The sequence below is a fragment of the Megalobrama amblycephala genome, linkage group LG4 (genome assembly GCF_018812025.1).
Source record: "Megalobrama amblycephala isolate DHTTF-2021 linkage group LG4, ASM1881202v1, whole genome shotgun sequence".
NCBI lineage: Eukaryota > Metazoa > Chordata > Actinopteri > Cypriniformes > Xenocyprididae > Megalobrama > Megalobrama amblycephala.
In genome coordinates, this window is record NC_063047.1 from 12,509,051 (window position 1) to 12,531,205 (window position 22,155).

The 22,155-nt window shown below is 37.1% G+C and overlaps 1 protein-coding gene across 10 annotated transcripts in view; it reads right to left on the reverse strand.

The window, feature by feature from the left end:
* arvcfb (ARVCF delta catenin family member b) overlaps window positions 1-22,155 on the reverse strand; it is a 190,726-nt gene that overhangs the window by 137,975 nt on the left and 30,596 nt on the right. For 7 of the 10 annotated variants that reach the window (XM_048187607.1, XM_048187605.1, XM_048187604.1 and 4 more), the window contains exons 2-3: window positions 13,503-13,615; window positions 1,172-1,276 (exon numbers count right to left, since the gene is read on the reverse strand). The gene's annotated coding sequence lies outside the window, so the exon portion shown is untranslated. Of the gene's footprint in view, window positions 1-1,171; window positions 1,277-8,374; window positions 8,390-13,502; window positions 13,616-22,155 lie in introns of those variants that run through there. The other 3 variants (XM_048187610.1, XM_048187602.1, XM_048187600.1) reach the window with 2 other exon arrangements.

Genomic DNA, 22,155 nt, shown 5'->3' on the forward strand with positions numbered 1-22,155 from the left:
TACAAAATATAAATTTTTGGCTTAAAGGGATAGTTCACCCAAATATGAACATTTGATGTTTATCTGCTTACCCCCAGGGCATCTAAGATATAGGTGACTTTGCTTCTCCAGTAGAACACAAATGATGATTTTTAACTCCAAACGTTGATGTCTGTCAGTCAAATAATGCGAGTCAATGGTCACACAATTTATAAGAGTCAATAAACTTGCACAGACGAATCCAAATTAAACCCTGCGGCTCGTGACGACACATTAATGTCCTAAGACACGAAACGATCGGTTTGTGCGAGAAACCGGACAGTATTTATCATTTTTTACCTCTAATACACCACTATGTCCAACTGCGTTCAGCAATCGCTTAGTGAGGTCTGATCTCGCTCTGACAACAGAAGTGATGTCTAGCACTCATTGAGGTATATGCGCGAGACATCACTTCCGTTGTCAGAGCGAGATCAGACCTCACCAAGCGATTGCTGAACGCAGTTGGACATAGTGGTGTATTAGAGGTAAAAAATGATAAATACTGTACGGTTTCTCGCACAAACCGATCGTTTCGTGTCTTAGGACATCAATGTGTCGTCACAAGCCGCAGGGTTTAATTTGGATTTGTCTATGCAAGGTTTTTCGACTCTTATTGATCCAAGTTCCCATTCACTCCCATTATTTGACTGATAGACGGCAACAGTTGGAGTTAAAAATCATCATTTGTGTTCTACTGAAGAATAAAAGTAACCTATATCTTGGATGCGCTGGTGGTAAGCAGATAAACATCAAATTTTCATTTTTGGGTGAACTATCCCTTTAACTATCCATTTAATATTGACTATGTAACTCCACATGCTGCAGATGAGGGCTCACACTGCACTGTACTTTGAGCAGAAAGTCCTTTATGGGAAGGGTGATGCATTTCTGCATGTGACCACAACCATATGCCACACACAAAAACATACAAATAGTTCCAGACTAAATTCACCACACATCGACACAATATAAATAGGCATGCAAGACTCAAATCACCACGATAACATAATTCATCCTATGCACAATAGCTCAGATTTCTCTCCCATAGTCAAAGGTGACAAAATGAAGATAATGGAAGCATCCCAGAGAGAATAAAAAACAAAAACAAGGGCTGAGGCATGGTTCACACACAGTTCACCTGCATACACACCTAGCAGTTAGTTGAGAGAGAGGCAGTTAGAGGACAGACATCCCCCTATAAGGACAGACGGGAGGAGATGTGCCCAGCGGTGAGCAAAGAGAGAGCGAGAGCTGGCTGCAGAGGGAAAGAAAGACAGAAGAATCACAGGTTAGATAACACTCTGACATTATAAACATAATAGACAGAATTCTGCTTCGGTTGCTGGGGATTTAAAGAGGATGAAGATAAAGAAATGAATGAGAAGATGCTAGAGAATGATAAATGACTATTGAAACCTCACTTGCTGACTTTGAGCAAAGTAGATTGGATTGGGCAGTCTGGGGACAGGTGTACCGAGACAAAGGGGCCCAGACTGAGTCTAGGCTGGAAAAGGGGGCTGGTGCATATATATTTACTAAAAACATTATTCAGTTGTTGTTTTTCATTCTCCATTAAACCAAAACCACAAATGGACACACACAGTAACACAAACATGCTATTCTCTTTAGAACAGGGGGTGTGAAAGTCCTATTCCCTTTGAAGCACAGCACAGTACACACACAGGCTTTGATGTTTGTTTCTGGCTGATCATTTATTTATCTTAAGCGCCGCTCTGACACAGCTCTAACGGCAAGGCATTGTACTACAGTCTTGTTCTGGGTATAAAGAGAGACCACTCAAGGTCTAGCAAAGGGAGAGAGCTGATCTGCCTCTGCTGTTGCTCCTGCCTCTGGAAAATAACCCAAGATTAAATTTATCTGCTAGATAAGACACGTTTACAACAATGTGATAGCTTATCATGAAACATTCAAGTCAATAAAAATGTGGGGACAATGTGAAAACAGATAAACTTCCAATATCTGAGATGGAAACAGTAAAATCTGATCGACAGATAACTTTTAGCCTGTTCTGGAAAATAAATTGTTCTGGCAGCCTGGTGTACTGCAATTTTATTTGATTAAATATGAAATACATTTATGCCTGTTTTACTGTGTGCCCAATGACATTTTCAGTCTAAACGCTTAGAAAAGCACTAGAACACCCCTACTCAACAAGCTTACTGATGCATCATTCATGTCTGTAGCACAAAAGGTAAAGGATGATTTAAACGGCGAAATACTGATGTCTACACTAGTGATCAAAATAGAGTAAATCACCCTTTTTTTTAAACCAACTCGACACTTCAAATAAATAATGTATCAATTACATAGTTACACCAGTAGGTGGCAACAGATGACTGTTAAAAATGTATTTGTCATTGAATCATTCAAGAGACTTGTTCAAAATCTGATTCATCCAGTAATTAACAAGGGAAGTCTTTATGAGTGAGTCATTGAATTATTCATTCAACCCTTTAAGAAAGTAATTCATTGAAATTAGTTAAATATTTTAAATTGTATTGCAGCAACATTTTTTTATCATTTTGTCAGAAACTCTAGAGAACATGCTATTTTGTTTAGTTAGTTTTAAACAAACAAACAAAAAATTGTGATTATCACTTTATCCATAATCATGCAGCTCAAAACAACATTAGTGACTTTCCTTAGCAAACACCACTAATTAATTTTGACAACTAATACACATTTTGAGAGCTTTACTATTTAAGATTTATATGTGAATTGTTTTATTGCTATATATTAGTACTATTCACTATAAATTACACAGAGAAAGTAAATCAGATGTTGCCCAAACACTCATTTAAGACCAGCTCAAATCAAAATCTGCACAGTGTAAAAAAGGGCACACAGTGCTCTCATCATGGGATTAACTGAACTATGATGATGAGACCTTTATGATGATGAACCACTGCTTTAGGATTACAGAAGCTGCCTCTCCCATACTCCCTATTTCAGGGAGTACAGAGGCTGATGGGAAATAGGTCTCTGCCTCTCTGAATAACAGCAGGAGAATGACAAGCATGTCAGACATGCCAACTGCACTTCTCACGAGCACCAGCCGTTGAACTACCCTTAAAATATCTGAAAGTAGTGAAGCATTCCACTTCTGGTTTGGAGCTGGTTTTGCTAATAGTCTGGATAAAGAAAAATCAGTTCATTGTCAGCTAACTGTTCTTGCAAGAATATTCTGTACACTGCATTAACCTTACAAAGAGCTTTAAAGGTGCCCAAGAATGCTTTTTCACAAGATGTAATATAAGTCTAAGGTGTCCCCTGAATGTGTCTGTGAAGTTTCAGCTCAAAATACCCCATAGATTTTTTTAAATTAATTTTTTTAACTGCCTATTTTGGGGCATCATTAACTATGCACTGATTTTTTCAGCGCGCCGCCCCTTTAATTCGCGTGCTCCCTGCCACATGAGCTGTCGACTATATTACAGCACATTTACAAAGTTCACACAGCTAATATAACCCTCAAATGGATCTTTACAAGATGTTCTTCATGCATGCTGTATGCATGCTTCGAATTATGTGAGTAAAGTATTTATTTTGATGTTTATATTTGATTCTCTATGAGTTTGAGACTGTGCTCCGTGGCTAATGGCTAATGCTACACTGTTGGAGAGATTTATAAAGAATGAAGTTGTGTTTATGCATTATACAGACTCCAAGTGTTTAAAAATGAAAATAGCGACGGCTCTTGTCTCCGTGAATTCAGTAAGAAACGATGGTAACTTTAACCTCATTTAACAGTACATTAGCAACATGCTAACGAAACATTTAGAAAGACAATTTACAAATATCACTAAAAATATCATGCTATCATGGATCATGTCAGTTATTATTGCTCCATCTGCCATTTTTGCTGTTGTTCTTGCTTACCTAGTCTGTTGATTCACCTGTGCAGATCCAGACATTACTGGCTGCCCTTGTCTAATGCCTTTCATAATGTTGGGAACATGGGCTGGCATATGCAAATACTGGGGCGTACAACGCGACTGTTACGTAACAGTCGGTGTTATGTTGAGATCCGCGCGTTTTCCGGAAGTCTTTTAAACAAATGAGATTTACATAAGAAAGAGAAAGCAATGGAGTTTGAAACTCAATGTATGCCTTTTCCATGTACTGAACTCTTGTTATTCAACTATGCCAAGGTAAATTCAAATTTTGAATCTAGGGCACCTTTAATGCACTGATGGCAATATGGTTACCTGAACTAATCATTGTACTACAGATTAACAAAGATGAATTTGCCATTTTGAAACAAGGCAGTTAAAACTTTAAAGGATTGTAAATACACATATAACAATTCTGCCATTTACTGTACTCCAAACCTGTATGATATTCTATACTTTTAAATATACTTTGAAGAACGTTGGGATCCAAACAACATTTGAAACCAATTTACATTCATTGCATAGAATAATTGTTTTTCAAATTTTTTTTGCTCCACAGAAGCAAGAAAGTCATAAAGGTTGATATAACATAAGAGTGGGTCAATAATGACAGAAATTTTATTTTTATGTGCACGATCGCTTTTTGAATCATCAATATGTCCTTACAGGGAGATGGTGCCTGTAACATGCATGTACATAATTTAAGTAACTTTTGGATAAAAGTGCCTGATAATTGACAAATTTGTAATAGGTTATGCCAAAACTTACACAAGATTTAGTAGCAATTTCTAAGGGGCAGAACTGGCTTTTATTCCTGGAGACAAATAAACACAGTCACATGAACTGTGCTTGTGCTGGCACAGTGTTTTTCCTCAGGGATAAATACATTGCAGCATAAACCCCAGTGCTAAAAATAGCTGTGTAATAAATTTACAAATGCAGTCGGAGCTTGCTGCGTGGTTCCAGAGATGAGATGAAGCGGCAGCATTGCATTTAAAAAGCCACGGCTTGAAAAAATCCTCAACAACAAATCTATCAGGGGTTGGGAAACACCTACGGTACATAGCCAACACAGGAAACATTAACTTCACTTCTGTTAAGGTGCGAAAACATTAAGACAATTATGTTTACAGTGCACAGAGCTGCTACACCTCAACCCAGAAAAACTTGAAACATTACAAGCTTATGAAACACTGAGAAAGGTGGGTATACAGGAAGGCCCAGGAAGTATAAACTAGATTTTTACAATCCAAAACTCGCCTACACAATGTTGGAGTTTGCCTGATGATTTATAAACAAATATCATAAGCCTAAATGCTACAAGCTGCAAATTTATCAGGTTTACATTCATATCTGTAGCAAAAAAAAAAAAAAAAAGTATGCTCCCTTAGCAAGCAACACTAATGCATGATTGTTGCAGACAGATAAGGAGGGGGGCGACTAGATGGAAAACTGGTGGGAACAGAAACGCCCCCCAATTAGAGAATGGTCTCATTTCATTAACCCCAGTCAATCCCCTCTTCAAAAAGATAAACCCTCTCATTTCTGCTCTGGGGGCTAAAGGTCCAACATAAATAAATCACCAGTCCAGCTCCACCTGAGGCCCATCTGTGCGTACAGGCTCCTTAGAGTAATGAGAATTGCCATTTAATGCTGTCAAGTGATCAGTTTTGCACGTTCAAAGCATGCTGGGCAGAGTATTGGGTAGAGGAAGGCTGATCCTGGACCAGGAGCTCCTGCTAATAGTAAAGAAGAGCACCTGATCCCATTTTAACACGTATCTGCACCTTTCTACCTTAGTTCAGACACCAAATTAGGGATGTATTAAGCTCAATCACTCAGATTTAAGCAAAGGGTCATTAACAACCCCAAAGGTTGAGCCGTGCTGCGTTATATTTAACGGCACTTATGATGAATGATAGGCCGGTGCTTTTCGGTAATCTAATATACATTGTTCCAAGCACAAAGAGTGTCAAAAGGGGAACCCTGAGAGGGAATGAAAAATCGTTAGAATCAAAAGACTATGTTACAGAAGTTCTCTAGGCTGTGTACCTCAAATTACCCTGAATTACAGTGTATGAATGACTGAAGCTCCCTAAATATCCAAGCTAAAAACACAAAAACACCAATACATATTTTAGAACTAAACTATTGCTAGCTCCCTCAGAAATGAAAATTGTTTACTCACCCTTATGTAATTCCAAACCCATATAGCCAACACTTTTTGTTTTACTTTCAATGTCTAAATATCATTCACAATCTTTTCATGAAATACGTGAAGTGTCAAAGTTATGGTTGAATAGACTTTTAATGGAGGGACAGAAATCTTTTAGGTTTCATTAAAATATCTTCTTTTGTGTTTCGAAGACGAACGAACATCTTATGGGTTTGGAACAACATAAGGGTAAGAATTTTCATTTTTAGGTGGACTGTGCCTTTAATAAAGTGACATACCTTGAGTACGAATATGCCTACTTCCCTGCTTTATACTATGTGAAATGCCATATGTCAAATGACTAGTGGGTCCGAATACACAGTAATCGTGAAACAGTAGGGCTGCGCACCCACACTTCTGAATCTACAGCTACATGGCAAAAGTAGGCACATTTAAAGTTTAAAGAAGATAAGAACAAAGAACACGGATTTACTACAGTTGTGGCCAGAATTATTAGCCCCCTTCATAAATATGATCAAAGATGACTATAAAAATAAATCTGCATTGTTTATCCTTTTGATCTTTAATTCATAAAATTAGCAAAAATCTAACCTTTCATTGAAGGAAAAGAATTGAAAGTGGGGGGAAAATAACATTAAGAAATAAATGTTTTTCTCCAAAACATGTTGCCCACAATTATTAGCACCCCTAGAATTTTTTATGAGTAAAATATCTCTGAAGTATATTCCCATTCATATTTAAATTTTTTTAGCTTTTTTTAGGGTGATCATGAACATGAAATTGTCCAGCCATGACTTCCTGTTCCACAGGAGTATAAACATGAGGAAATGATTGTCGAGCTTCACAAAAGTGGCTGTAAGAAAATAGCTGAAGCATTGAAAATCCCCATTTCCACTATCAGGGCAATAATTGAGAAGTTCCAATCAACTAAAGATGTAACAAATCTGACTGAATTGCAGAGATTAGTTGAGTCTTGAATCTCAGAAAGCCTAAAAAAAATTATCAAAAGCACCTACATCCCCACAAGTTGTTTGGGAGGGTTTCAAGAAAAATCCTCTGCTCTCATCCAGAAACAAACTCCAGTATATTCAGTTGTCAGACAAGACTGGAACTTCAAAGGGGACGAGCTTCTATGGTCAGATGAAACTAAAACAAGAGCTTCTTGGCAGCAAACCCACCAGATGGGTTTGGTGCACACATGGATAAAAAGTGCCCCATGCCCACGCTTAAATATACTGCTGGATCTTTAATGTTGTGGGCCTATTTTTGTGCTGGAGGTCCTGGACAACTTACAGATATATCGTATCATGGATTCTATCAAATACCAACAGATAAAAAAATCAAAACCTGACCGCTTCTGCTAGAAATCCAATAATGGGCTGTGGTTGGATCTTCCATCAGGTCAATGATCTAAAACATCAAAACCAACACAAAAATGTGTCACTCAGCACAAAATGAAGCTTCTGACATGGCCATCCCAGTCCCCTTACCTGAACCCTAAAGAGAATGAGTGGAGTGAACTAAGAGAAGAAGCACCAACATGGAGCTGGGAATCTGAAGGATCTGGAGAGATTCTGTATGGAGGAATGGTCTCTGATCTCTTCTCGGATGTTCTCCAAACTCATCAGGCATTATAGAAGAAGACTCAGAGCTGTTCTCTTGGCAAAAGGAGGTTGCAAAAAGTATTGAATAAAAGGGTGCTAATAATTGTGGGCAACGTGTTTTCATAATTTCATAATGTTATTTCCCCCCCACTTTCAATTCTTTTCCTTCAATTAAAGGTTAGATTTTTTGCTAATTTTATAAATTAAAGATCAAAAGGATAAACAATGCAGATTTATTTTTAGAGTCATCTTTGATCATATTTATGAAGGGGGCTAATAATTCTGGCCACAACTGTATGCATTGGAATGTATGTGCACACAAAGGGCAGCCAAAAACAAAATGTATGATGGGTAACCAGAAAGCTGTAACTGTAAAAATCCTCCACTACACTGGGCAATTAATAAACTTGTATTCAGGACACAACAGACTAAAACTGCCAGACTCTTTTTTATTATTATTATTAATAAAGTGTATTCTAAATTAATTACGCAGGATTGGATTTAAAAAGTGCTTCATCATTTTGCTGAGAAAAACTACACTGTCATAGTCAATATGGCATTGAATTTGGGATTCAAAGCAGCTTCCACTATGAAACACTGAAGAGATAAGTTTGTTTTCTAGAAAGAGGAAAGAGCAGAAAAATAAAGTCATTGTTTACCCCTCATTCTTTTTTTTCCAAGTCTTTGTTCTTTGAAGTGACTCAGGATGTGAGAAGTCTCTCAGAATGAACCAGCATCAAGAGAGTTAGAAGAACATCCTCAGCTACGCTCAGGTTCCAAGTCCTTAACACAGTGCATTATGGGTACAGTAAGAAAAAAAAATCAAAGGCATGCCATGCTGTGACGACTCTCAAAGAGGATGCATCCTCATTGTACTTATTTACAGAGTATAAACATTTCACACAGAATTATACATCATCTTCACCAACTGATTATATTCAGAGAATAGGGAAGAAAGTAAAATTAGAAAAAAAAGATGCATCACGTTAGAGGTCTGCATTCCCGCGGCTGTCTTCAGATTTCTTGCTGCGCGGGATAAAATTTTGAATGAAAGGCGGATTGCGGTCGGTAACTATAGAGTGCATTAGGCAGGAGCGGGCGGTCTGACAATAACCCGGTCGCTCCCGAGATGCATTGACATCCGCACATCTGTGCTTGAATTTGAAGTGAACAAAACTTTCTGCAGTGGTGGCGTTCAAAAACCTGGCAAGATATGTTCTTTGCATTAGAGGTGCGCGAGTTCACGTTCAGAGAACATTCAACATTTGTGATCGGATTTTGGAGGAGAGACGTTCTGAAACGGTCGTCAGTCAGCATCATTCTGTTCTTGCGTGAATGGTGTTGACAGCATTATAGAGAATACGAATCTGACGTCACGCCGCATTGAGTTCTGGGTAACTTCTTTGTTTATTCGCCATCTTGACAGGATCGCGCAGCCTTTCCGTTATTGAGTTTAGTGCAGTAATTTGTTTTCTGTCATGATTGTGAAAAATGTCACCATTGTATGTCATTAATGCTGCATCGATAATTGTGATAGTAACTCAGATCATCGTTCTGAGAGAAAACAAGACAGTGAAAAACGTTTTTTCGCCTTTTCTACGTGTAAAAACACCAAGGGAAGCAGGTCAAGGAGATGACGAGAAGACGCCGGATGGCAAATCTATTATTAATGGCACTGATTTAACCCACTGCTTATCACTCAATAAAAGAATGGCATTGCTAAGTGTTTTTGAACGTTTTGATTTCGTTTGGTTTAATAATTAACATTACCTTTGCAAGTCTGACTCTCACTGCGCTCGTGAATTAGCAGAACTTGACGGGGGCATTCAAATGCTTAACAAGAAAAACGCTTCATGTGTCCAACAAACAATTCTGTACATATTTATTAAAGCATACTGCGTGGAGATACGCAAATGAGCCCAAAATATGAACGCAACACGTTTATAAAAACGGTTTCCTCTCATGTCCTCTCAAGAAAACGCTTAATGCACTTAGACTGATATTAAAGAGACCAAATTCTATTTACAAACAAAGCACATGCTGAAAAACGGATGAGACCAAAATATAAACGTTCAGTATCACTTAAAATGCAAGCATTTTATACATTTTCTTCATAACGGTTTTATAAAGGTATGAAATTGCTTAGTGTGGTTGTCATTTGTTAAAATAAATATAAAAATATATTGTGTTCGTGTCCGTCTGTCCTCTGAATTTGACCCATAATCTGATTCTCCTCATCTGTGATCGTGGAAAAGGGTACAATGACAACAGTTGTAGGCCTACTCAGTATGCTCGTTTAAGCACCATTTAAATGTTTCCAACAAATAAATGAATCGACTTTTCTCAGTGTGTTGATCACATAGATTTATTTGGATATTAATACGATGTCTGAAGCAGCGGTGAGCGTCCAGCGTGCGACACGGTAAACAGATCAACGTTGTAAACGAAATTCTACAAAACTTCAGTGAAAAAAATAAAATAAATAAAATGATCATGCGACGCGATAAAATAGCTTCTATTCCCTGCAAACGATACCATTAAAAATGTTAACGTTCCACTTAATGGCAGAAACAAAACAAAAGGTAAGCAAGAATCCGTATTAATTTCAGTACGAGTAATAGAGGGTGATCCTGTCAAAATGGCGGCGCCGCCCCGGCATGCAACGAGGCGTGACGTCGGTTCGTATTCTCTATAGACAAATAACAAATCTTGTATAGCGGGTGAACACAGAGTGAATTTTAGGCGGGAGCGGGATGAAAAAACAGTCCCGCGCAGACCTCTACATCACGTTACGTGTTCACTAGCCAAAATGGTCTGTCACAATTACGACAAAAATTAGAATTGATATTACAATATTATCAATTAATTTAAATGAATAGAATTTACATTAAAATACTATAAACCTTAAACAGCGCAAGTGTGATTGTTTCCCCCTCTACATTCTCTACATGTGTTTTGTAGAACAACTGACACTGTCATTGGCTAAAACGCATGTGCAAGTTACATCACTTCCTGAATAAGCGCGAAACCGAGTCCCAGTTGCTTTAACATTCATGCGAATCATGCCACAGTTCCGATGCAACCGAACAGTCTTGAGTTTAGTACTCTGGTGCACTCCTGGATCCACATGGCAGCTTTCACATTACCAGTTTTTCATGGGAACCGTGCCCTGCTTTGAACTAAGGGTGCTGCCAGTGTGAAAGCACCCTTATAATTGTTGAAACAAGATAACTTTTCTTGAGGAGCGAAGCTGCATAAAATAATACGTTTTCAAAGAATGTATCTTTGCAATGAGAGTATTTTGTAAATGTGGCAAGCAGGACGGGGCTAAGAGCCTCGGGAACGGAGCGAGTCTCATGGAGGAGCTCAGAAGGATAAAAGAAGAGGTGACGACAGGACAGTAAAGAACGAGAGAGGACCAGGTCTGGACTATTTATGTTGTTTTTTTGTGTTTTTGTGCGGCAGTCGTCTATGAAGGGCTGCCACTTTACTTTCATTTTGTTGTTTGTTTATTTATGATTAAATTTTTGTTGAATGTTCGCAGGTTCTGCCTCCTTCTACCCTGAACTTTAAACGTTGCTACATTGGTGCACTGCAGTAGAGCACAGTCTCGAGGGTACGTACCTGACAAAAATACACTTATATAATAAATCTTGTTATCTTAAGCAGTTCAATCTCAAGTAAATATCAATATTTGTTTTAAGGGTATTTAGATGTTTTTACAAGAAAACAAACTTAAAGACCATTTAAAAACTCAATGTAGTTTTGTCCCAAATCTCCTTTGCAGTGTATACTGAGTATTATACGGTCTAATGTACAGTGGATAATTCCAAAATAATTCCAAATTATCAGCAGTGCTTTTACAGTAAAATCACAAAAACAATCATCTGTGGATCAAATTACCTACAACTAGGCATGGATTACGCACTTGATAGAACTATAGAGTCACTATATACACACTACCGTTCAAAATTTGGTGTCAGTATTTTGTTTTTAAAGAAAGAAATTAATACTTGTTTTCAGCAAGGATGGATTAAATATTGAAATCTACAGTAAAGATGTTTATAACGTTTATAAAGATTTATATTTCAAATCAATGCTGTTCTTTAGAATTTTATATTCATAAAAGGATTCTGAAAACAATGCATCACAGTTTCCAAAATATTAAGCAGCACATTGTTTTTCAACATTAATAATAATAATAAGATATGTTTCTTGTGCAGCAAATCAGCATGATTTCAGAAGGATCATGTGACTGAAAACTGGATCGTGTAGGGTGAGGGAGAATTGTGATTTAGAAGAAAAAAAAAGTTTGGTGTATGTTATGTCATGTCAAATTGGAATATAACAAGAAAATAACTCACTTGCTTGTAGACCTTTTATACTACTGGTTATGAGGGATAATACTGGTAACATTATGAATTAAACTTACTTGACAACAACAAATCCAACTTCATTATCCTAACAAACAGAACACCCTTAAAGGTCCCATTTTTCGTGGTTTTTTGAAGCTTTGATTGTGTTTATAGTGTGCAATATAACATGTGTTCATGTTTCGCGTGTAAAAAAACACAGTTTTTTTCACATAATTTACTTATCTGTATACCGCTGTTTCCACTGTCATAAAAACGGGCTGATGACTTCCTTGTTCTATGAAGTCCCTCCTTCAGAAATACGTAACGAGTTCTGATTGTGCCAGCGGTTCCTGTGTTGTGATTCGACAGCAGTTTAGCGCATCTTGCCCAGAAAGGTCACGCCTCTTACCATAACGTGGAGATGCACGCGCTCAGTGTTATTGTAAACATGTCTTTAATTTTACCCTATCAATTTGAGCCGGAATCAGACCCGGTGATTGGACTGCGGGATGAAAATAACAGCGTTTCGACGACATGGCGACAAACACACTCTACAAACGCAACTCTTGTGTATTCCTGTGGGCGGAGGTTAGTCAAAAAACTGTTTTAGTGACGTCATTAAAGAAGGAAGTAGAGGGATGTAGTCCAAACTGGCCGTTCGATGTAGGCGACTTCTGTTAAATAAAATATCTCGCTTGGCATTGAACTTTGAGCTTTAAAATTTTACAGATTTTATTTATACTCGAACAACAACATTACACACTAACTAAAGTTTGAAACATGGGATCACGAAGAACGGGACCTTTAAATGTATAGTTGCTGTTACATGCTTTTCTTGCAATTTTGTAAATTATTCTAAAACTAATTTTATAAATTAGTTATAGTGCATATCCCTATTCACAATATTATCTTAAAAACATTACAAACATTGTTGAACTCAAACCAAATGGTAGCAATTCAGCACTATCAGCAGATTTTGAAACTATTACAGACATCACTGGCTGTTACTCGTATAAATTTACTGTCATCTATCATTTTTGCTTTCCATTTGCATAAAATTGAGTTTTTTGACACATCGCTGTCAATCCCACAATCCCTTGTGCATTCAACACACCAGCATACATGTAAGGTCAAAGAAACAAATAAATTGTTTCCAAACATACACAACATACAACATACTCAACCAACATACTCGACCAACGTCCTCCCTTACATATCTTAAGATATGGCATCATCAAACATATTTGTATGCATTCGTATACCGATTCATTTAACTGCATTACGACTACTTTGCAATCAAAGCTGCAAAAGAAAACCATTCATCGCCTTTCTTAGTATGATGATGAAGGAACAGAAAGTGGTGCAACTGGCGAAATGATGTGCAGTAATGAAGGGGAGAAAGTGAAAAGCAGACAGACGTTTGGGCGAGTACCTTTGATGTCGGCCAGGCAGTCGGTGTGCGTGTGGACGTGGAGGTTAAGGCTGTTAGAGAGGGCTGACTGGAACTGGAGCTCTCCTCCCAAGAACCTCTGCCTGATCCAGCAGCTGTAAGAGAGACAACAACGCACACGCATCAAACACATGCGATGGGGCCAATCCACGCTGCATCATTAGCAGGGTTATTTACATATTACAACTGTGAATCTATGCAACCACACACTCCCCCCCTCAGGGTTCAAGCTGAGAATGTGAAGAGCTGAGAAGCACAGCTCTGGATTGTTTACTTCAGAGTTATAAATAGTTTCTCTTTTCCTCATTACAGAGTAATGCCACATCATTGTATTTACTCATAAGCGTTCCACAAATTAAGATCTGCATAATGCCGAACCTCTATTCATGAAGGAATTTAGTCGGAAATGTGGCCTGGTGGGAAGCGAGTAAGCTAAGACACATGCAGTGTTGCTTATGCTGGTGACCCGAGATCCCACAGGTCCATGTTTCCCTATCTTTTCATGTCTTAATCACGGCTTATAAAATTGTAAAAAAAAAAAGGTCAAAATGAATAATAAAGGTTCACTGAGCTTTGAAACAGCTATGAATCTTCAGCATAGCAGCACGTCCAATTTATGCAAGCAAAGCACAGGCATAAACAACTGGATTTCTGAGTCAAAATCATCTAGATGTCAACATCAGCAACTTAAAAGGCAGACTGACCCAGGCAAACCCATTTAAAAAGGTGAGAATTTGGGGTAATATTTTCGTTTCATTCATCGTATTTTCTTTATTTCTCTATGATCTTCAAGCAGCACTGCAGAGACACAGGGTAATTTCTGAAACTCTTTCCACCAAACAATTCTTCAACACACTTATTCTTATTCTGCTAAGGATTACAATATCTTTCCCACAAGGGACTCTTCTCTGCTTCGACTTCAAGGACAGACGTGCTCAAAGCACCTTGGATTTGTGGGACTGACATCAAAGGTGAGCTAAGTCGGAATACATTTGTTATCAGGTCCCTCTTTCTCTCTGTCTGAACTGAGCTTACTGTGTTCTATGCAATTGTGTGTTGTGTTAAATCCATGTCAGCGTGCAGCTAAAATGTCTGCAGTTAGTTCATGTCAAAGAACATAAACAGAGAAGATGTAAATGACAAAGCTCACAAAGCTTTAACTCTCATGATCTAAAACAGAGATTTATTTAACAGTACATATGAATCTTGAGGCATATATGTATTAATCCTATAAACAATAAGAAAAAGTACCGTGGTATTATTTTGGCTTTTTGGAAATGAACGTGTTAGTGTCATGGTATTTTGTAGTGTTTACTCTGTAGTGCAAATACTATATTACAATACATGAATATAGAATTTATTCAGGACAGTGGTATACAGTACAGTGCCAGTTGATACCATTCACTCTCCCATAAAAAGTGAAACTAGCAGCCAAACCATAAGCAATGAGCTTAAAGGGGAGAAAAAATAATCAAAGAAGAAAATGTTTGATTTGTTTAAACTAATAACAGCTGTGGAATACAGTCATCTCTCATTAGAAAGATGATGTCACATCATTTATTTTCTGGGCTGAATGACTTAAGACCAAGAAATGCATAGCCAAAGTAAAGAAGAAACCAAAGAATATTTAATTAATGGAATAGTTTCACCAAAAAAAATGAAAATTCTGTCATCATTCACCCTCATGTAGTTCCAAACCAGTATGCTGTTTTTTTTATGTGGAAAAAAAAAAAACCATTATAACCACATCAGTCAAGTATCCAAAAAGAAAAAAGAAAAAGAAAAAAACTGTGGCACAGCCAGACTGCTATTGAATCCACAGTGCTAACAATCATTCTGTGATCTAGTTCTTTTTAGTGAATAAAAAAAAAACTGAATCAGTTGGAGCGAATGAATAAATTCAATGAGTTACTGAATTAATGACTCACTTCCTAAATTGCAACTAAAAATTATCAAGAAATGTTCAAGAAATTATCAATAATCATGAAATGTTACTGTATGCTTAAAGACTGTGAGACGTACTGACTGATTGTTCATGATAATGCAGTTAACAATACACATCAATGTAAAAAAAACACACTAAATGAATGAAATATTTTACAACATTCTCTTAATATTTTAATATATAGTAAGACGTGATTGTTAATGGAACCTAAATAAGAACCAGAAGAGTTCAATTTTGATTCTCATTCTTAGTGACGATTCTACAAAAAAAGTATACTTGCGTTCCACTTAGAAAATAACCATAAATAAGTCTGGGATGACAAGAGAATGAGTAAATATTGGCATTTACCCTTTAAATTCATTATGTCGGGCAAGTAAATATCTACAACCATCATTATCACTATACAAGGTCACATCAGAGACTCGTGACTAGTAAAAAAACAAATGTAACCATGTAACAGATCTAATAGTTTCGTAGAAATCTTGCTAGGGAAGATCTAATTAATTGCAGTGTCTTCAAAGAGATTGGCCCAGGAATGGATTTTTCTCTTTGAGGCATAACCTGTGTGAACAGCAGACAATGTAGCTTCCCTCTCCAAGGAGTGAGGGGAGGGAAGAGCGCTTAGACAGTAATGCAGGCAGCATGCCCACAGGAGCATCTTAATTAGAGGAGGGAGAGAAAGAGAGAGAGAGAGAGAGAGAGAGAGACTCTGTGCTGTGGGGAGTCTGAATCACTACTGCAAAGGAGCAACTCTTCTATTCTGAGGTGGCAAGGTCAGACCGACCGGAAACATCTGTAGAAAGTGTAGAATGTGTCTTAACAAGCTCAGCTGAAGAAGTTGTGTGGATGATTGAGGGAATGGGTTTAAAATGTGTATACTTAGGCCTTGTTAAATGTAGAATAGGCTGTCTCTATTTGAAAAGCCATGTTGTTAGAGCGGTGGCAATGTGGCATAGCTGTTGGGCGATGGTACTCGCATAGGAGATTTAGTATACAGTAGTATACAGTAGATTTGAATACAGCCTGTTTTATGTGTTGATGCCATTCAACTTGCTATTGAATAGCAGTAGCAAGTTGAATGTCCTCTTGCTATTTTCTCTATAAAAGAAAATTATTAAAAAGCAAAGATTTGAAAGGGTCAAAAACTCAAAAGATCTGTTATTAATGAGTTTTTACACACAGCTTCAAGTCATCAAGTCTACAGTCATCCAATGTCAAAGTAAATTGCTCTCTAATGATGATAAACTCTCACTAGCAGTTGGTAACCTTCACAAACCCTTCAAAAGCTTGGAAAAAGTCTTTTATGTTGCCTTTTCTTTTTGACACTTGATGACACTTCAAATATCCAATTGTCAACTTTGAGCAACCGCGTATCTCTTGCACTCCTTCATCATACTAAAATGTGAAGGAAACTTATTAGGCTACATGTCATTGAACACCGCGTTTTTAATTCATTATTTTGTCATGGTCTTATTGGATTTTTTATCCTAGATCAATGATTATTTAAGGCAAATTATGTTTATTAATAACAACAAAAAAATCTCATTTTAAGCAGTATTACTTTGCGAAACTACAAAAAATCATAAATATAAAAAGTAATTTTCTAGGTACAAAGAATGTTAATGCCGATATCTTTATGGATTATTAACAAAAGCTAGTTTTGTATCTCTAACAATAGCTATTTTTGTTCAAACTTAGCCTGGGTTTTGAGTTTATACCAATAATTTTTATTTTTATTCACTTTTATTTACATAAACATTCATCAGTCCACACATCAGATGTGGTAAACAGAAGCTCATGCATGCTTGCTTGCCGTGCAAGAATCAGTGAGTATAAATTTAATAATAGATTAATATATTTAATCTATTCATCAAAAAAAGTGATCGAGTCTCTTCAGAAAATTTGAACTAAACTGCTCAATTCATATGGATTATTTTTACGATCTCTTTATGAACTTTTTGAAGCGACAAAGTGGTAGTTGTGTGGACTGTCAATGGAGGGAATGAAATTTGTCAGATTTTATTTAAAATATCTTAATTTGTTTTTGAAAAACAATGAAAGTATTACATGTTTGGAAGGACATGACGGTGAGTAACTTACAACATTTTTTCCATTTTTGGGTGAGCTAACCCTTTAAATGTCTAACTTTGCTAGACTACGGTAATAATTATGATGTTTTCTATATTTAGTATGTTATTTGTTGTCTAGTGGTTCCAGTAGCTTGTCGCTTCATTCTCATCTTCTTCAGCACAGAAGCATTTCTGCAAAGCACGGCACTGTTCAATAGAAATGGCAAAAATTTCCAAGAAAAATACATTTCTCTTGTGATGTTGTGACCTCATATACTACTTCATGCCACCAGGGTCTGAAATGACATGTAATCAAAGTGGCAGGAAAAAAACAAGCTATTTGCTCTTTCCACATCACAGTAATCCAGTCATTTCGCTGCTCTAATTGGAGGCAAAGCCAAAGACACATTGTGTTGAAATGCCCTTTCATTCTCTGCTGCCCACAAGCAGGGCCAGGATGCTAATTGAGAAACGCTATTGAAAATGACTACCTATTATTATTAGACCTCTCAAGGTAGTGATAATCTTCCAAAGTGGTTAAATTTGCAAGTGGCAAGCACTCAAGACCAGTCTGACCTTTATAATGCCCCCATCTGCAATGAAAAAAGAAGAAAAAAAAACACCTCAGAACCTTACATCACAAGCCCTTCAAGACTCAGCATCCTTTTTAATGGGCAAATCATTAACCCACAGATCGACAGACAAGAAATGTCTCAGAATATGTACCTTTCAGCATCTGGAGCCACAACTGCTTCTGTAACTTTAAAGCCTGTTGTTTACTGACCTCTTTATCAAAAGCTCATTTGCTATGCATTGCATGTGATCCTCTGACTTCTGAATTTTAAACACCATAAATGACAACACATAAAAAGTCACATAATGAAAAAAAGTCACAAACACATAATGAGTCCTAAGACCCAACTGAGTCAGAGTTGCATCCAAATGATAAAATTGCACTAACAGGCTCACAAATATCGCCCAAAGGCATCCCTTACAATGCTGAAAATGTCATTGCCCCCCTTGTATATTAGTGAGCATGCAAATCTGTGGGCAATGTCAACCTTTCACTGACAGAGAGAACAACAGAACAATAGAAAGAACGCTAAATATAAAATGAACGACTGATCGAACAAACGAAAGAACAAATGATGGACGAACGGACGGAGACCAACAGAACCAAACCAACAGAAACTAATTGTGAATTCAGGTCTAATAGTTATACATGGTCTGGATCAGATCCACTTCTCTGATGGAGTGTTAGAACTTTTCACAGCTTTCACGGACCGCCGGGCTGAATAAAAGATATAAGGATCAGAAAATGACCAGCGCCCTAAGCCATGTACTGATCAATTATGTAAAACCTTTAGAAGAGAGCTAGGATTGATGCTCTTCTCTCATCAAAAACCTACAATTGAACACAATTCAGAACCTAGTTAAAGTGAAAATAAAGGAGAGAGAGAGAGAGAAAGAAGGAGGGAAAAATGTTGTAAGAAACAATCAGGGAAAGAATTCTGAAAAGCCGTCTGAGGGGTCTTTGTCATAGTACTAATGAGAATTAACCATTAGAGGTTATTACTCGCCTACTTAAACATTACAGGTGCACTTATAATAACATTAAATATCATGGAGGTCTAGTACTAACTGCAGTTTAATTTTAGTTTAATTCTACAGAACATTAGCTGTAGTACACACTTTTGACGTACACGTTAGATCAGGTCTCATACAATATATAGCTGTACAATAGTGCAGATGAAATCATAAAATGCCAACAATAATTCATGTAATTTGACTTAAGATTTTTGATTAAATAATAAATCAAGCAAAATGATGCTTAATCTAAAGCTTGTTAGAGTTCATTATGAATTCGTTCAATTATGCAATTATATTACAAATTATTATTAAATAATAATTTTTATTAAATCATAAAAACAAGATCTAGACAAATGCAACTGATGAGAATTTGAGAAAGCAAATTTGAGTCAAATGAATTTCATAGAACCTCATACATTGCTAAAAACAATGCTTACAAAGACCAGGATAATAATTAAAATGTACAAAACACTTATTCACTTACTCATTTTGTATGAGTAAAGAGCTATTAAACATGTTCACTCATGTATTTCATGAAATACTATAATTTAAGTCAAGTCAAGTCACCTTTATTTATATAGCGCTTTTTACAATGCAGATTGTGTCAAAGCAGCTTTACAGTGATAACTGGTATATAATTTTGGCTGCACAGCAGCTTTTAAAGAAAATGGTGTCAATGCAGGCAGATTAAAGCACTGTTGAATATCAAATGTCCACTTTTTTTGAAAATAGGCTCATTTTCCAACTCCCCCAGAGTTAAACAGTTGAGTTTTACCGTTTTCGAATCCATTCAGCTGATCTCCGGGTCTGGCGGTACCACTTTTAGCATAGCTTAGCATAGTTCATTGAATCTGATTAGACCGTTAGCATCTCGCTCAAAAATGACCAAAGAGTTTCAATATTTTTCCTATTCAAACCTTCTGTAGTTACATCGTGTACTAAGACCGACAGAAAATGAAAAGTTGCGATTCTCTAGGCCGATATGGCTAGGGACTATACTCTCATTCCGGCGTAATAATCAAGGAACTTTGCTGCCGTACCATGTGTGCAGCAGGCGCAATGATATTACGCAGCGGCTGTGACCCCCTGTTTGCACAGGGAGCGTGCCTTGCAACCATATTATTGCGCCTGCTGCACCCATGGTACGGCAGCAAAGTTCCTTGATTATTACGCCGGAATAGTTACTAGCTATATCAGCCTAGAAAAATCACAACTTTTCATTTTCCGTCGGTCTTAGTACACGATGTAACTACAGAAGAGTCGAGTTTTGAATAGGAAAAATATAGAAACTCTTTGGTCATTTTTGAGCGCGATGCTAACGGTCTAATCAGATTCAATGAACTATGCTAAGCTATGCTAAAATTGATACCGCCAGACCCGGAGTTCGGCTGAATGGATTCGAAAACGGTAAAACTCAACTGTTTAACTCTAGGAGAGTTGGAAAATGAGCCTCTTTTCAAAAAAAGTGGAGTGTTCCGTTAAGGCCATTATTACACCTAAACTAAAGGAAGAACTTTTTCTAAAATAATTGAGTACCAGTTTTTTGGTTCAAAGGTTATTTACAAAATGCCCCAAGCTGTGTAGAGTACTTGCTTCTAGGTGACAGGAATAAACATGCTGAGACCCTTTTTTCTCCTCTCCTCACATAACTGAATTCTAAACTTTTTTCCTTTATTAAAAATCCTCTTTATAGGAGGCTCAAACGCAATTCAAGGGATACTTTCACATTCAATTATTTGAGCTCTGCCTTTCTATCCTGAGATGTTCAAGAGCAGAGTGCAATAATGAAATTCCTCTTTTAAAAAAAATAAAAAGTGTTCAGAAGAAAGGGTGTCTTTAATAAAACCCATTTTACCTTATCTGCAGATAGCTGCGACACAATTACATCATGCTGCACCATATCATAGGGTCTAAGCTGGTGAGAAATGGTTCTAGAAATATGGGAAGCAGCTGGAAAACAACATGACTTCAGTTAAATACTTACCGAACTTATAGAAGCAATAATATAGTGTACTACTGATCTGAAATACCCTGATATAACAAAGCTATAGAGCATTACTTATGCTTCAGCAGTGACCATTATATCAAAATATGCTAGTGTGGGTCCTCTCCACCTTCAAGGCCCTGAAATAGGCGGATAAAGTATTAATATTCACTGGCCTTGGGTTTCTATCAAGAGTTTCAAAATGTATTTCCCCACCAACTCTGTGTGACTGTGATGAGGGACAACAGGCTTTGAAGCCAAAAGCTCAGAAAAAAAGGAAAGTTGAAAGAGAATGAAGGTAAGGAACATTAATATTGCATCAAGATTATTTCATGCAATAGCTAAGAGGGATTTTGTCTCGGATAGTGGAAAGTTGTTGGCGTCTTTATGGAGAGAAAGATAGGGATAATACACTTCATTATGTATCTGACTCATCAGATACTCAAGGAGAAGTCAAATTTCATAAGCCAATCATTGAGCAGGCACTACATATAGATACACACATTATACAACTTTGTCTTTCAAACACATACAAATTCACATATTGTCATTTTGTATTTACATTAAATATGCAGGAACTGAACAACAGAACATTTTATTAAAATATTTACCTGAAGTTGCCCCTGAGATTTTAAGTTAATAATTTTAAATAATATAGTCAATTTTAACAGCATATTTACATGTTCACAGTTCTCTAATGTTGGTTAATGGTCAGATGGTCACATCCTTTTGGGCCTGTTCACACCTGTTCACCACATGCATTTTCTCCCATCGCATAGCTATCCGATCGTGAACAGATCCAGGTGTAAATGCCCTCCGAAGCGCATTTAAAGATGGATTTAAATCCGATCACTGAAACCACTTCAGAAGGTGGTTTGAGACGCATTCCAGATGAAACTGGCCAAGTGTAAATGTATCTGGTTGTTGAATCCACATGTCAATTTTACTCCTCCCAAAATTACAAAAAAAAATAAATGTGTGAGAACGTGTTATCGACTCCCAGTAGTCACATACTGTATACCGCGCTACCGCAACATGCAACGCCAC